The sequence below is a fragment of the Rhyacophila brunnea genome, unplaced genomic scaffold (assembly GCF_057557595.1).
Source record: "Rhyacophila brunnea isolate RB1 unplaced genomic scaffold, BYU_Rbru_1.0 scaffold_126, whole genome shotgun sequence".
Lineage (NCBI taxonomy): Eukaryota > Metazoa > Arthropoda > Insecta > Trichoptera > Rhyacophilidae > Rhyacophila > Rhyacophila brunnea.
In genome coordinates, this window is record NW_028232781.1 from 244765 (window position 1) to 263592 (window position 18828).

Below are 18828 nucleotides of genomic sequence, written 5' to 3' on the forward strand. Positions count from 1 at the left end.
CCCATCTATTCTGTAATTAGACTAAATTTTTTTATATCATTATATTAAATAACATAAGTTTGCTTATTGTAGTTAACTAAAATGACATTTTTTTATATGCAAAATATTGGACTTATTAAATGGACTGTTTTTTCTTCAAATCATAGCCAATATTTATTTTTTTCCTTACGTTAATATCCAAATTAAATTTTCTATTGCATTATTTGATTTAGTAAGTTTAACTTTCAATTTTAGAAGTTTTGTATACTTTTTTTTCGACTTTATTTGCCTCCTTCTTCTCGTGTCATTTTTTTTATTTTTAAATTCTCAAGATGCTAGATTTACTACGTTTTTACACAAATATTTTGTTTTCACTTTAATAAATCATGTGAAAATTCTGTATTTGCATATTAAACAACTAAAAATCGATAGAATGTGGCAAAAATAAATTTATATTGATGTTTTTTTAGATAATATTTATCGAGTAAGTAAAATTTATTTTATTTTTAGATTTAATTTTGTAATGATCTAAGCCAGTAAATTTATATTTTTCGTCAACGACAATTTATTTAACATAATAATTAACTAACAAGGTTCCTACGGCAAATAATTTTTCTATAGAGTCATGAGTATTTGTATTTTTCATGTAAAACATAAATTTTTGATTCGAAAAGAGTTTTGAAGATGTAATAAACATATAACTAACATATTTGACCTTCAAATTTCGGTACTTATAAAATATTTACAGATAGTCATGTTATTTTTAGATATTTAAAATGAATTAATATAGAAAAACATTTGAAGAGAATGAATATAAGAAATTATTAAAACATGGTTTCGACTTATCATTATTTTTTTTGTGGTTTTTTTTTTGTATTTTTGTACTATTTGTTTTTATTCAGTTTATAACTCTTATAATTATTTTAACATTTATAACTCTTTTTGTTTTAATAAGATTAGTTAGAAACTGAAATAAATTAGTTATTATGATATTTTTCCATAAAAAAACCACATTATTCTTCATATAAAATTCAACAATGAACTATAAGTTATTTATAGAATAAGCATGTTTAAATCCGCTAAAAAATTCAATAAATATATTTAAAACTAATTTACAATATATAAAAGAAGATAAATTTTTTCTTAAAGAAGAAATGATATCTATAAGATATTTTATTATCAAAATATCGTTAAGATCGAAAATTTCCAGATTTCCAGAATTTTTTTTTGTTTTTTTATTAAACATGGATTGGCAATTGTATATTGATATTATGATTCTAATATATGAAATCACATAAACTATATAAAATTATTTGCTCAATCACATATTGTGAGCATATATAGCTTATAATAGGCTTTTTTTGCATTATCAGCCGTAAAATAATTTCATTGATCTTATTTTTTTATAATCATAATTATTATGTGTGAAAATTGCACCTTGATCAGCTTTGAAGTCATTAAAGATAAAATGACATAATAGTCATTGATATATAGCCAATATGGTATGTTGAAGTTTTTTTAGATGCGACTACAAAACAAAATAAAAATTAATAATAATAGAAAACTAAGTTTATGTTACCAATTTAATTATATATAGCATTTTATGGTGCTTTAATATGCTTATAATGTTTTTCGTATGCATAAAACAGGATTCAGAAAACTTTTACATACTCTATTTCTTTTAATACGTGAATACCAAGATAATTATAATATTTACTTTACTTAATTTCCATTTTATGTGATACAAAGTTCTTATAAGTCAATCTATAATTATTAACAGTTTTACACATGTTAATCTCAAAAGATTGCTAATACCGATTCAGATTTTAGTATTTTATAATATAAGCCATTGAAACATATCTTTTTAGATTTAAAATTATAGAAATTTATTAAAAAGTCGAAAATACATATGAAATTATACATTGATATTATTTTTATAATATTTTTGATACTTTTTCCTCTAAATATATAGAAATGATTATTATATGTTTAGTTTCTTTAAATATAATTTTTAGAATAATAAAGTCAGTAAATTTTTGTTTACAATTGCTACAGCGTTTTTTTTTAAACATTACAATTAGCTGATGATACTTTATATATAATTTAACGCCAAAATCTTATATAATTTTTTCTATCACTATAAGCTTTATAAATTAGAATTCTATATTTATCTGTTTTTAATATTGCGGTAATTAGTCTAGTTTTATGCGATTAAAGTTCTTAAATGTTTATTAGAATCTTTTTAATTCCTACATTGACATGATATATCGACGAAAGTGGGAAAGACTCTCGTCAAAAAAAAGAAAATAAATCCTGTCGAGGTAATACGATAGGGGAGAAATCCCATAAACTTATATTTCTGCTGCTCTGAAGATGGCATTGGCGAGAGATTAAAGTCCTCTCGCCAGGATAATTATTAAGAAATAATATAATGGATGTAGCTTTGGTGGAAGATAAGAGGCGTGCAGGTGATTGGAAATCGAAAAGTAATTTTTGATTTGGTAGTAAATGTGCCGAAGGCTATGCCAAAATTTTACCATTTTTTCAGAAATTAAATATACAAAATTTATTCACAATATTTTCATATTTTAAAAATGCCATCTACTCTATCTCTAGAGATTTTTATTTGCAAAATTACCTCCTATATAATGCTGACATAAACTCTAATTTAATTATATACTTCTATCTCGTATTTATTATAAATAACTATCCATTATTCTATAATATGTTTTTTAAAACTAATCAATTATAATAAATAAAACAACAATACTTTCAGCAGTTTACTTTTCCGAACAGTTTTATAATATCATTAATGTTTATTTTTAACAATATTATGTTTCAACTGAGTTTATTTTCAATAAAGAAAAGAAAACCAATTTTTTTTGATTCTTTTATATTAAATTTGTAAAAGCTAAATTTTTTAGAAAAATTATTTTAATAATTTGAATAATTATAAATCATAATATTTTTAACTTTGTGTTATTCGATAAAAACATAGATATTTTTAAAAAAAAAATTATATTTTATGACATGAACTAAACATCAATACTGCCAAGTACAACCATATTGTTTTGAAAAATATTATTCTTGTTTTAAAAAGATAAGTTGAAATGATCGAATTACTTTCCACTATCAAGAATATAGATTTTCGATTGATGTTATTCCAAGGAAATAAAATATTTTCATTCTTTATTCATTTTTACAACCTATTAAAGAACGAACCGCTTCAAATACTTGCACACAAAAATATTTATATAAATTAGTAAGTCACAGAACAATATTTCGATATTAAAAAAAAAAACGGCGAAAAATATAAGTTTTTGAATATAAATTCATATTCTTAATAAAAAATAATCAATAAACTGTAATTATAAATAAAAAAAAGACCAAAATACTAAAATAGAATGGTGTTAAATACAACTATTTTGCATTAAAAATAATAAATAGCACATTATAGAACAGTTTTTATGGTAAAAAGATCGGATCTATGTATTTAAAGGTTTTTTATGGATCGATAAAATAAATATTACAACAATTAAGTTTGTTTTTGTAACTTTTTTATTAATTTAGAGACCAGTGCAAAATTAAAGATATTCAAAGATTATTAAAGGTTTTTTGAACCACGAAATTATGATAAAGTATCAATATTAGCCTAATGATCATAACTTAACGATTTTATAGTCATATTTTTTTATTTCATTTCCCAATTACCATAAAAAACTAAATATACGTTATATAGATTAGTTATATTTTATATGATAACTTTAATTTACTGATAAATACATAAATATAAATCCAGATATATCCATAGAACCGCCATAAATTGAGATTAAGTTGATAATTTTAAACACTGCAAATTACTAGATTATATTCTATAGGTCTTTAACGTATATATTGTATTTATAAATTACCTTGTTTATATGTGAAAAATGTAATCATAAATAAAGATAAAAATTTCGCATATATCGTGTCAATTAATTAAAAATAGATAAAATAGAGAAGAAAATTTCTGAAATAAAGTTAAATTACATGTGTTTATTATTTTTAAAATACGCTAGCTCATTTAAATACAAATAAGGGTTTTTTAAGAGATAGAGTATAATTTCTATGTATTTTTTTAGGTTTACAAAATACGCTAGCGCAGTTTAATACAAGTAAGGTTATGTATTGTAAGATAGAGTATAATTTCTATGTATTTTTAGGTTTACAAAATACGCTAGCGCATTTAAATACAAGTAAGGGCTTTTTTAAGAGATATAGTATAATTTCTATGTATTTATAGGTTTGAAAAAATACATTAGCACATTTATATACACGTAAGGGCTTTTTTAAGAGATATAGTATAATTTCTATGTATTTATAGGTTTGAAAAAGTGCTAGTGCAGTTTAATACAAGTAAGGTTTTATATTGAAAGATAGAGTATAATTTCCATGTATTTTTAGGTTTAAAAAATACGCTAGCGCAGTTTAATACAAGTAAGGGTTTATATATGAGATAGAGTATAATTTTTATGTATTTTAAGGTCTACAAAGAGTGCTAGCGCAGTTTAATACAAGTAAGGGTTTATATATGAGATAGAGTATTATTTTTATGTATTTTAAGGTCTACAATAAGTGCTAGCGCAGTTTAATACAAGTAAGGGTTTATATATGAGATAGAGTATAATTTTTATGTATTTTTAGGTCTACAAAAAGTGCTAGCGCAGTTTAATACAAGTAAGGGTTTTTTTAAGAGATAGAGTATAATTTCTATGTATTTTTAGGTTATCAAAATACATTAGCACATTTATATACACGTAAGGGCTTTTTTAAGAGATATAGTATAATTTCTATGTATTTTTAGGTTATCAAAATACATTAGCACATTTATATACACGTAAGGGCTTTTTTAAGAGATATAGTATAATTTCTATGTATTTATAGGTTTGAAAAAGTGCTAGTGCAGTTTAATACAAGTAAGGTTTTATATTGAAAGATAGAGTATAATTTCCATGTATTTTTAGGTTTAAAAAATACGCTAGCGCAGTTTAATACAAGTAAGGGTTTATATATGAGATAGAGTATAATTTTTATGTATTTTAAGGTCTACAAAAAGTGCTAGCGCAGTTTAATACAAGTAAGGGTTTATATATGAGATAGAGTATTATTTTTATGTTATTTAAGGTCTACAATAAGTGCTAGCGCAGTTTAATACAAGTAAGGGTTTATATATGAGATAGAGTATAATTTTTATGTATTTTTAGGTCTACAAAAAGTGCTAGCGCAGTTTAATACAAGTAAGGGTTTTTTTAAGAGATAGAGTATAATTTCTATGTATTTTTAGGTTATCAAAATACATTAGCACATTTATATACACGTAAGGGCTTTTTTAAGAGATATAGTATAATTTCTATGTATTTTTAGGTTTAAAAAATACGCTAGCGAATTATAATACAAGTAAGGGTTTATATATGAGATAGAGTATAATTTTTATGTATTTTTAGGTTTAAAAAATACGCTAGCGCAGTTTAATACAAGTAAGGGTTTATATATGAGATAGAGTATTATTTTTATGTATTTTAAGGTTTAAAAAATACGCTAGCGCAGTTTAATACAAGTAAGGGTTTATATATGAGATAGAGTATTATTTTTATGTATTTTAAGGTCTACAATAAGTGCTAGCGCAGTTTAATACAGGTAAGGGTTTATATATGAGATAGAGTATAATTTTTATGTATTTTTAGGTCTACAAAAAGTGCTAGCGCAGTTTAATACAAGTAAGGGTTTTTTATAGAGATAGCGTATAATTTTACTGTATTTTTAGGTTTACAAAATATGCTAGCACATTTATATCCTAGTAAAGGTTTTTTGGAAAGATAGAGTATAATTTCTACATATTTATAGGTTTACAAAATACGCTAGCACATTTATATACAAGTAAGGGTTTTTTTAAGAGATAGAGTAGCATTTTTATGTATTTTAAGGTTTGTAGAATACGCTAGCACAGTTTAGATCTAGTAAGGGTTTTTTAAGAGATAGAGTATAATTTATCTGTATTTTAAGGTCTACAAAAAGTGCTAGCGCAGTTTAATGCAAGTAAAGGTTTATATATGAGATAGAGTATAATTTTTATGTATTTTTAGGTCTACAAAAAGTGCTAGCGCAGTTTAATGCAAGTAAAGGTTTTTTAAGAGATAGAGTATAATTTATCTGTATTTTAAGGTCTACAAAAAGTGCTAGCGCAGTTTAATGCAAGTAAAGGTTTATATGGGATATAGAGTATTATTTTTATGTATTTTAAGGTTTAAAAAATACGCTAGCGCAGTTTAATACAAGTAAGGGTTTATATATGAGATAGAGTATTATTTTTATGTATTTTAAGGTCTACAATAAGTGCTAGCGCAGTTTAATACAGGTAAGGGTTTATATATGAGATAGAGTATAATTTTTATGTATTTTTAGGTCTACAAAAAGTGCTAGCGCAGTTTAATACAAGTAAGGGTTTTTTATAGAGATAGCGTATAATTTTACTGTATTTTTAGGTTTACAAAATATGCTAGCACATTTATATCCTAGTAAAGGTTTTTTGGAAAGATAGAGTATAATTTCTACATATTTATAGGTTTACAAAATACGCTAGCACATTTATATACAAGTAAGGGTTTTTTTAAGAGATAGAGTAGCATTTTTATGTATTTTAAGGTTTGTAGAATACGCTAGCACAGTTTAGATCTAGTAAGGGTTTTTTAAGAGATAGAGTATAATTTATCTGTATTTTAAGGTCTACAAAAAGTGCTAGCGCAGTTTAATGCAAGTAAAGGTTTATATATGAGATAGAGTATAATTTTTATGTATTTTTAGGTCTACAAAAAGTGCTAGCGCAGTTTAATGCAAGTAAAGGTTTTTTAAGAGATAGAGTATAATTTATCTGTATTTTAAGGTCTACAAAAAGTGCTAGCGCAGTTTAATGCAAGTAAAGGTTTATATGGGATATAGAGTATAATTTTTATGTATTTTAAGGTTTTAGAAATACGCCAGCTGATTTATATACTGGTAAATAAAGTAATAACAGATTTATACAATCTATATCTATATTTAGAAAATAAATACATGCTAGTTTATATAACAATGTTTAAAGCCTGAAATATAAGATTTTTCTTTAGAATTATCCTTAAAAGTTATAATTAGGTTCATATTATTTATACGAGCAATCAAAAACATTTTATCAAACTTAAAAAATCGTTTTAAAGGTTTTTAAAGCGTCAGCGAAACAGACTACATTAACCAGGAACTTGAATTTAAGGTCTACATAATACCTTAAATAGCTTCAAATCTAAGGTAGCCAATGCACATATAATATACTATATATGGCATATAACTATAGGATTAGAATACACAAAGTATAGTTTATCCAGCCTACCCCAAGTAGGTCAAAAAACCCAAGTATACCTCTAGTAAGCCAATAGAATAACTGAATTAACTAGTTTTTGCAGCCTGGCCTCAGTAGATCAATCAGATTCGAGTATTCCCGTAGTTTTCTTTTGCCTGGCCATAGTAGATCAATCAGATTCGAGTATTCCCGTAGTTTTCTTTTGCCTGGCCATGTAGATCAATCAGATTCGAGTATTCCCGTAGTTTTCTTTTGCCTGGCCATAGTAGATCAATCAGATTCGAGTATTCCCGTAGTTTTCTTGAGCCTGGCCATAGTAGATCAATCAGATTCGAGTATTCCCGTAGTTTTCTTTTTATTTCTAATACGCCAATTATATTTGAGTATTCCCATAGTTTAATCAACGAATATGGTTAACGAACCCTAAGCCCCTAGTCCCAACCCGCATTGGTATTTTTTTGGCCCTTTATTAAAACATCTTTATACAAAAAAATGTTATTCTTCATGTAATTTAATTTGATGTTCATTTAAAATAGATTTTAGCCAATTTTCTTAATAACGAAAATAAAGGGTGGATAATACTTAACTCGGAAATTTAATGTGTCTCATAAAGTAGAAAGTTTTTATGATATTATGTAAATAAGTATTATTGTTTATTTTCTTCTTCTTTTTTTATAATTTTAGGAAACTTTTGTGTAATTCTGATTCTCTAAAATGCTGATTTATTCGATATATAGTGGCACTGAGATAAAATTAAGACTATATAATACATTTTCATTGTATATTACACACTCTTGTCTATAATGTTTTGATAAAAAAAAGGCGCGATTTTGAGTCATAATATGTCAGTTCAAGTTAAAAAAACAAGATTTATTTTATGTGTTGAAATTAGAAGAAAAGCATTTTAAAGGATAATCAGATGATTGAAATACTATTTTGACGATATAGTCGGTCAAAAAGCTAAAAAGAGTAGTTAATTCTGTAAGATTGCTAAAAGAAAAAAATAACATTATTGGATTAAACTAAAGCAAGAAATCTTGTATTTAAATTCTTTGCATCTCAAATAGGTACTTCATTCATTGCTTATGCAAATAAGGCTATAGAAGAGTTTTCAAGTACTTCAGTTTGTTTAAAAAAGGTCGATTTTATAAAGGAAAGCTAGTTAAATATAATTTCTTTTGTATGTATTATAATTAAATTCTTTTTTTAGATATACCAATTTTTGTAATAAATAGATCTCCTGTTTAACTCTATTAACATTATTTAATAATACATTTACTGTGTACTTTATAATAGATTAGGCCTTTTTTGTGTTTTTTCATGTTTCAAAAAAGAAAATAGATACTAGAAAAATATATAGTAAAACTATATATATTGGATTTAATAGTAAAATATGTATTTTATAGAAAAAAATTATATTATATATATATATTAATTTATATTTAAAAGAACTTCCATTACAATAGATATTCTTTTTTTGCAATTACGATGCAATGAACACAATAATAGAGTCGCCCTTCTAGGGTAGGGGCGACTCTATTATTATATTTATCACACGTTTATAATTTTATTTTTATAATGTTTCGTTATTTAGTTAATCTTCATCTGATATTTTCTAGTTTTTTTGAATAATAATAAAAGCCATTGGTGTCTTTTATAAATTTAATAACCTTTTATCACTGATTTATTGTCAACAAAATATCAAAATATGTGCTAGATTGAAAATAAAACATTAATACGTCATATAATAGCAAGAATCAACCACTTGTCTCTTTGCGGATTATAAAATTTTATATATATTCTAAGGTTATATGCAATATGTAATAAATACATTTTTCGTCTTTTCCTGGCAGCTAAAAATCAGAATTCTTTATTATTTCCACTATCCTGATAATCATTATATAATTTTTGCATTTTAAATTTTTTATATATTGTTAATGGATAGATTGTTTACGAAAGTATATACATGTAATTTTTGATGCTTTTTTACTTTATAAAAGTTTACATGCATAGTGATGTAGAAGTCAATTCGATTCACATAAAAAATAAGTAATTCTGTGTTTTGTAGAAAAAATAAATAAATACAGGTAGTTATAAGAAACAATAAAAAAGAGGTTTTTTATGCAATAACTTCTGATACTATTTGAGGTTTTCCAAGTTTTAAAAAACAAACATTAAATAAATATTTTATCTATTATATCGTATTATGAGTTAAATATCTACAATTTAATAGTTTTCTTTTTCCTTGTTTTTGATTTTCTGTTTTATTTGCCTAAAAAACCCTATACTTAGTCTTATAGAATTAAAAGGTTTTTTTAAGTTGTTACGAATACTTAGTTTAGAATTACTCGTTTAACTATTTAATGATACATTAAATTACAATATAATATCTTCACTTCTATTATCTTTCTTATAAATAGGTTTATACATTACTAGTTAACTTTTTATATGTTTAACTATAGAAAAACGATTTTTTTGTGTTTAACTATAGAAAAACGATTTTTTTGTGTTTAACTATAGAAAAACGATTTTTTTGTGTTTAACTATATATACTTTTATAGATTCTAACTCTTAAATTTTAAAAGACTGGGTTTATTCATATACATGATAGTCTTTTTTTATGCTCTTTGAATAACAAAAAAGATATTAATATGCTGAGAAACCTCTTTTAATTGTTCATTTATATTATTTTATGCATTATATGCAGATATACTTTTGAATAGAGTTAAAATGTTCATTTACATAAATATTTGATTTGAATTTCGTAATATATTGTTTTTATATTTATTCTCTAATCGATAATACTATTAAATTATATTAAATTTTGTATATGTTTTGTGTTTATATTTAAATAAAATCAAAAATCGAATGTTATTTTAGAATTTATTTGTTAAGATAAATGAATAAATTTAATGGTTTTTTTGAGAATCGATAAAAAGTAGAAATATTGTTATATTTTACAATATTTTACGTGTATTTTGTCTGCTTTTTATTATTATATTATTTTCCATTTTCTAAAAATCCAATACATATCTTTTCAAATGTGAACATAAATTTTATAAATCTAGATTTGAAAATTCATGGAATTATCTGCTCAAATGACGTAAACATTGAATTACCATACATTTACTGTTTCACTAGAATAGTATATTTGAATTTTATTATTTATAAAATTATATTTCAATAACATGATATATTCCGAAGATATATATTTTATAATAATTTTGGACGTGGGTTGAATATATTCATTTTTGAAATTTTTGAAAATTTTATTTGGATGAATTTTGTCAGAAGGTTCAAATTTTACAATGTGTATAGAGATGGGTTAAATAAAATTATTTTGGACTTTTTTTTCGTAAATTTTTTTTAACCAGATTCAATCGAAGGTTAAATTTTATAATAATTATAGACAAGGAAATAAATTAGATATACACTGTAAATAAACACCATTTGATATTAGAAATATACATTTATCGTTATATTTATATTTTTTACGTTTTTCATTGGAAATAAATGTATTTGTGTAATATTTGCTAACTATATACATAAATTTGTATCTTGGTACATTAATAATCTTTAGCTTCAATAATAAGTTTTATCTGCTATTATCATACCTGTTTTGTTTTATTTTCCCCTTTATAATCTTGATTTTTGTATTTATTTTAATAAGAATCTATATAATAGTTTTATGAGGTATCTTATACGAAATTAAATTTTTATTTTTTATATCACTGCTAATGCTAGATAAACTTTTATTTATAATAATTATTGTAAAGAGTTTATTTTTCTAAAGAAATTAGATTATTACTACTTTTAATGAATGTAAAATATATTAATCGTTATATTTTTTGGTTTTTATAAACCTGTGTTATATTCTCAGCATGTTTCTTTTGAATATGCAAAGACACAACTGATTATAAATGATTATTGATCAAAATTACCCCTTTTTCTAGATAAGAAAATATAATTATAACACTTTTACCTTGTTTTTTGCGTCTTTTTTAAATGATATTATATTAGAAAAACGGATATTATATCCATTGACATTATAATTATGCGTATTTTCCTGAAAATAGGGAATATATTCGAAAAAAACCAACTTCTGTATATCTTATATCATTTTTTCTATATTAGTCTATATTTTCAATCATTGCTATGATAACATTAGTATCTGAAAGTGGATGTCTTTATATTCTTATGCAATTATAATCCTAAAAATTAAACTTAATGGTAATAATGCCATCATTTATAGGAGATTTTAATGTTTTTTTCTTTTATAATGGTAATTATACCATCATTTTTATATTTTTTTGATGTTTTATCTTGCTTTTTACGATTGCTTAATCCACAAATTTATTAATAATTTACCTTTTTATTATAATTTTTTGTTGTAAATACTATATAAATTCTTATTAATTTTATAATTATTATCTTAAAATTCTGATTAGCGCTTTTTTCTTTCTATTATAAACAAAAAATATATAAATCTTGTTATAATTTATATGTTATTATTGAATATATGATCTTTAGAATGAGATATTCGAATATTATGCGATGTAAGAAAAGCATTCTTAAATAAAATTATACGCTAGAATATTGTTTTTTTATTCAAATTTAGAACTTTCATGATACAAAATACAGTTATCAAACTATTCAATTTTTCTTTTAAATCGGATACGAAATAGCATAACAAAAAGATCACAAATTACGATATATAATAACACAATAAATCGAAATTTATTATACTATATTTTTGAAGATTTTTTTACAAACTATTGTAATTTTTTTATATAAATTATTTATCTATAAATGTTCTTCCAATTTTATATAAATTTTGATTTGAAATCTATTAATTAATATATATCTATAAAAATCTTCATATTGGAAAAATTAGCAATAATAAATTCACATATGTTTATAATATATATTAAACTAGATTTTATAACTTTTAAAGAACTCTACATTGATTATTCTCTATAATTTACTAAACGATAAATATTTTTATACTGTTATATTATTTGTTAAAAAAAAGTAATAATATGACTTTTTTTACATTTTATATTATGTAAATTTCTATTATCTATTATAGCTTTGTTGGATATTCTCATATCAATAAATTTTAATTTTTTTAGGTTTTTTTTTCATTTATAGAAATATACTGGTTAAATCGACATATTTTTCGTGCTTAGTAATTAAAAATAGAAAATTAATTATATTTTTCTTTTAAGAAATGAAATTTTTAGATGAACATATAAATAGATCGAAAATACAAAAGATTTCATTTTCTCTTTTAGATAATAGATTTTAGAATACTAAGTAAATATACAGAGAAAAATGCACTAATATATGAATATTTAAATATATAAAACGTTCTTTGATAGAAAAATATATTGGATTGTCTTGTTTTAGTTCTTACGAATTGTAAGTTTATAACTTTTTTCTAGATTAATTTCGATATTTACACAGATATTTTGGTTTTTTTATATTATATAGATGATCTTCTACTTTTCTATTCTTATATTTTATCTTTTATGCTAAAATAATTAGCTTTTTTTCATGAAACAAATCGATTTTATTATAAATATCTCATGTGTTATGTTATATAAACAATTTTATATGCTATTTTAAATATAATCTGTCTGCAGAAAAAGATAGAACACATATATTAGAATACTTTCGTGGTAAATAGAAGACTCTATTGTCTTTTAAATATGGTTTTTTTGCTTTTAGCTGGATTCTGTCTACCGAAAAGTCGAATATGCAATGAAAATATGTCAGAAAGCTAAGAAAAAGCACGACAATTATAAAAATAGAAGAAAATACTGAATTTTTTACAGTTGAAAGATATAAAAATCATCATTTTGTGGATATATCTAGCCCACGGATTATGCTATATTTAAGTTTTTTTTTTGCCTTATTACGGATATTTTAGATACACTCTAGCCATGAGAATTCTATTAAATATGTTTTGTTATATGTTGTACATTATAAAAGATATATTTTGTAGTTTTTTGGTTCATTTCAAGTTTTATGTGTCGCCATATTGTTTTCTGTCTTCATAAAAAACCAAGACCAAGGACAGTTTGGTGATTAAAAGCTTTTGTTATGCTTCTAGAAATTTCTTTTATTGCAAATATTGATATTTTGTTGCTCTTCTCTACCACATAAGATTATGATTTGTTATATAATTTTACGAACAACGTAAAAAAAAGATTTTTGTTTCTTATTTTACAACCATTTCTAATCAAGAAACCTTCTATTACATAAATGAAAACAAAGAAAATTGTGTTTTTAATCTTTCTGTTTGTTTTTGAAACCTTTATATGAGGATTGAGGTCCCTAGTATTTTTCTTGATTTTAACGGCTTTTTTTATCTGTTACAATCTTTCATGTGTTATAAATAAGCAAAATATGGTTGTCACATCTATTTATATATATTTATCTAATTTTGTCTTGTTTTCAAAATTCAGTTGAATCTTTGCTGGTTAGAACCATATTTTTTCGTTTTTTTTCTTTTGAAAGTTCATTTATACTTTTCATTGAATATATTTATTATGTCGTAAAATCTTTGTTTAACACGAAAAACAGCTTTTTTTTCTTTTTGTTACATTTGATGCATGGTTGAAGTCTATTATTAGAATGCTTCTGATATACGAAATAGAAGATATTAAATTTGTTTTTTTAGCACTTAACAACTCTTTATGTATTGCAAGAACTTTTACCTAATAATTATATGCATAATCTAAATAGATTTTATACCTTTTTTTAATTTTATAGTTTTTTTTTCAGATTTGCACATGAATTTTAGCATAAAAAAATGTGATTGTGTTTATATATTCTTTCTTCTTGGTTTTTAAAACAAAAATATTCGATTTATTTTTTTACTTTTCTTGTAGAATTTATGAACAGAATTTTTTTTTATTTTATATGCATGATTGATCTGTATCTCAATAGATTATTTCAATAAACTATTCTTTCATAAGAAAACGTTTTTCTGATTTTATTTGCATCTCTATTAAAAGATAAACGTTCTAAAAAAATCTTTTTAATTTGCTTAATTATTAGTAATAAATAAATTTATGTTTATGAAATACATTTATTTATATTTTAATGTATTTTTTCGTGGTTCTGCATAGTTTGTTGAATAAAATCTTTATATCGATAAATGAATTTATGTTTATGAAATATATTTATTTATATTTTAATGTATTTTTTCGTGGTTCTGCATAGTTTGTTGAATAAAATCTTTATATCGATAAATGAATATGATCTATTGTAAGAACTTCTTAAAAAACAAAATTATGAGAAAGTTTATGCGTTCTATTATGTACATTTCACTATTCTTATATTTCTTCGTTTGCGATTCTTTTCTTAAGAAATTATTATTTTTTTAAGTTTTTTTTCTCTTTTTTTCTATGAAAAAATATATAATTAAATTATATAAGATTTTACCGTTTAGTTTTTTATATATGAAAATTCGTTCAGTTTATCTTTTATTCAGTTACTCAATTAAGAACAGTGTATTATAGATTGTGTGTATACTAGATTGAAAACAAATAAAACCTGTATCTATTTTCAATTTTATATCTCTATGTTTTCAATAATATTATATAAGAGTTCTGTACCATTATATTATTATCCATATATAAATTAATATCTTTGTGCATATTTTTCCTTGATTGCTTTTTTTAATATATAAATACGTAGTTAAGTGTATTATGTGCTGCTTAATTCGCATTTTATTTGGAAATATTTTCGTATTTTCATTATAAAAGGCGAAATTTCTCTTTCTGATATTATAAGTTTTTTAATATAAGAATAACAGGTTTTATCATGATGACCCTGTATTAATAAAAGATTTTTTATTTATATTTTCATATTTAATGTTTTGTAGATTTTTCCGTTGTGTATTATAATATGTTAGCTATCAAGAATAAAACTATTATATTTTAAGAAAGTTTCGTGTCAAAAAAAAATAAGATTTACTTCTTTGAAACATTTATTTTTATCTTTTTGCTAGATTTTGTCGCTTAAATAGCCACATGAAGTTTTGTATAATTTGTTCACTAGCAAATAAAGTAGATAATTATGGTATTTAATACACCATAGGAAATAAAAATGCAGTTTTTTATACTTATTTTTTGTTTAGAAAGACCTATTAAGTCACTAAATTAGCATAATTTCAAATTATTATGCCTTATGATATATGTTTTTGATACTCATTTTTTGTAATTAATACTCTGTGAATATAATTATGTTTTCGGTAAGCGTTATATAAAGATTATTTTGATCGCTTAAATGTCCATTTTATATTGACAAGTTGTTATAATTTTTTCTGTTTTCAAAAAAAACTTATACTAAGCATTTTGATATATTCCAGTATCGGTTTTTCTATATAAAAAACTCATATTATATAAAATATTAACAAAGAAAACGATCTACATTGACATAATCATTTTATTTTATAATTTTGTTGACAACGCAAAAAAAAAGATTTTTTTTCTTTTATGAAAACTATATTTTTTAAAAGAACTTATATAATGTATATAAAATTTAGTATATTCGAAGATTTTTGTCTTTTTTTTGTTTTTGAAACTTTTATGTGTGGATTTAGACCACTATTTTTTATCTCTATTTTAGTGGGTTTTTTATGTATAATTATCTTTTATAAATAAAAAATCGAAAATATATGGTTTGACACATAATAAGATTCATATTATATATTTGGAATTTTTATTTGAGAATTCAATAGAATGTTTAAGGGTCCTATTATTTTTTTCTTTTTTTTCTTTTGTATGATTATTATATAGCCTATTTAATCAATTTTTTTTATCATATTAAAACATCTTTATACAAAAAAATGTTATTCTTCATGTAATTTAATTTGATGTTCATTTAAAATAGATTTTAGCCAATTTTCTTAATAACGAAAATAAAGGGTGGATAATACTTAACTCGGAAATTTAATGTGTCTCATAAAGTAGAAAGTTTTTATGATATTATGTAAATAAGTATTATTGTTTATTTTCTTCTTCTTTTTTTATAATTTTAGGAAACTTTTGTGTAATTCTGATTCTCTAAAATGCTGATTTATTCGATATATAGTGGCACTGAGATAAAATTAAGACTATATAATACATTTTCATTGTATATTACACACTCTTGTCTATAATGTTTTGATAAAAAAAAGGCGCGATTTTGAGTCATAATATGTCAGTTCAAGTTAAAAAAACAAGATTTATTTTATGTGTTGAAATTAGAAGAAAAGCATTTTAAAGGATAATCAGATGATTGAAATACTATTTTGACGATATAGTCGGTCAAAAAGCTAAAAAGAGTAGTTAATTCTGTAAGATTGCTAAAAGAAAAAAATAACATTATTGGATTAAACTAAAGCAAGAAATCTTGTATTTAAATTCTTTGCATCTCAAATAGGTACTTCATTCATTGCTTATGCAAATAAGGCTATAGAAGAGTTTTCAAGTACTTCAGTTTGTTTAAAAAAGGTCGATTTTATAAAGGAAAGCTAGTTAAATATAATTTCTTTTGTATGTATTATAATTAAATTCTTTTTTTAGATATACCAATTTTTGTAATAAATAGATCTCCTGTTTAACTCTATTAACATTATTTAATAATACATTTACTGTGTACTTTATAATAGATTAGGCCTTTTTTGTGTTTTTTCATGTTTCAAAAAAGAAAATAGATACTAGAAAAATATATAGTAAAACTATATATATTGGATTTAATAGTAAAATATGTATTTTATAGAAAAAAATTATATTATATATATATATTAATTTATATTTAAAAGAACTTCCATTACAATAGATATTCTTTTTTTGCAATTACGATGCAATGAACACAATAATAGAGTCGCCCTTCTAGGGTAGGGGCGACTCTATTATTATATTTATCACACGTTTATAATTTTATTTTTATAATGTTTCGTTATTTAGTTAATCTTCATCTGATATTTTCTAGTTTTTTTGAATAATAATAAAAGCCATTGGTGTCTTTTATAAATTTAATAACCTTTTATCACTGATTTATTGTCAACAAAATATCAAAATATGTGCTAGATTGAAAATAAAACATTAATACGTCATATAATAGCAAGAATCAACCACTTGTCTCTTTGCGGATTATAAAATTTTATATATATTCTAAGGTTATATGCAATATGTAATAAATACATTTTTCGTCTTTTCCTGGCAGCTAAAAATCAGAATTCTTTATTATTTCCACTATCCTGATAATCATTATATAATTTTTGCATTTTAAATTTTTTATATATTGTTAATGGATAGATTGTTTACGAAAGTATATACATGTAATTTTTGATGCTTTTTTACTTTATAAAAGTTTACATGCATAGTGATGTAGAAGTCAATTCGATTCACATAAAAAATAAGTAATTCTGTGTTTTGTAGAAAAAATAAATAAATACAGGTAGTTATAAGAAACAATAAAAAAGAGGTTTTTTATGCAATAACTTCTGATACTATTTGAGGTTTTCCAAGTTTTAAAAAACAAACATTAAATAAATATTTTATCTATTATATCGTATTATGAGTTAAATATCTACAATTTAATAGTTTTCTTTTTCCTTGTTTTTGATTTTCTGTTTTATTTGCCTAAAAAACCCTATACTTAGTCTTATAGAATTAAAAGGTTTTTTTAAGTTGTTACGAATACTTAGTTTAGAATTACTCGTTTAACTATTTAATGATACATTAAATTACAATATAATATCTTCACTTCTATTATCTTTCTTATAAATAGGTTTATACATTACTAGTTAACTTTTTATATGTTTAACTATAGAAAAACGATTTTTTTGTGTTTAACTATAGAAAAACGATTTTTTTGTGTTTAACTATATATACTTTTATAGATTCTAACTCTTAAATTTTAAAAGACTGGGTTTATTCATATACATGATAGTCTTTTTTTATGCTCTTTGAATAACAAAAAAGATATTAATATGCTGAGAAACCTCTTTTAATTGTTCATTTATATTATTTTATGCATTATATGCAGATATACTTTTGAATAGAGTTAAAATGTTCATTTACATAAATATTTGATTTGAATTTCGTAATATATTGTTTTTATATTTATTCTCTAATCGATAATACTATTAAATTATATTAAATTTTGTATATGTTTTGTGTTTATATTTAAATAAAATCAAAAATCGAATGTTATTTTAGAATTTATTTGTTAAGATAAATGAATAAATTTAATGGTTTTTTTGAGAATCGATAAAAAGTAGAAATATTGTTATATTTTACAATATTTTACGTGTATTTTGTCTGCTTTTTATTATTATATTATTTTCCATTTTCTAAAAATCCAATACATATCTTTTCAAATGTGAACATAAATTTTATAAATCTAGATTTGAAAATTCATGGAATTATCTGCTCAAATGACGTAAACATTGAATTACCATACATTTACTGTTTCACTAG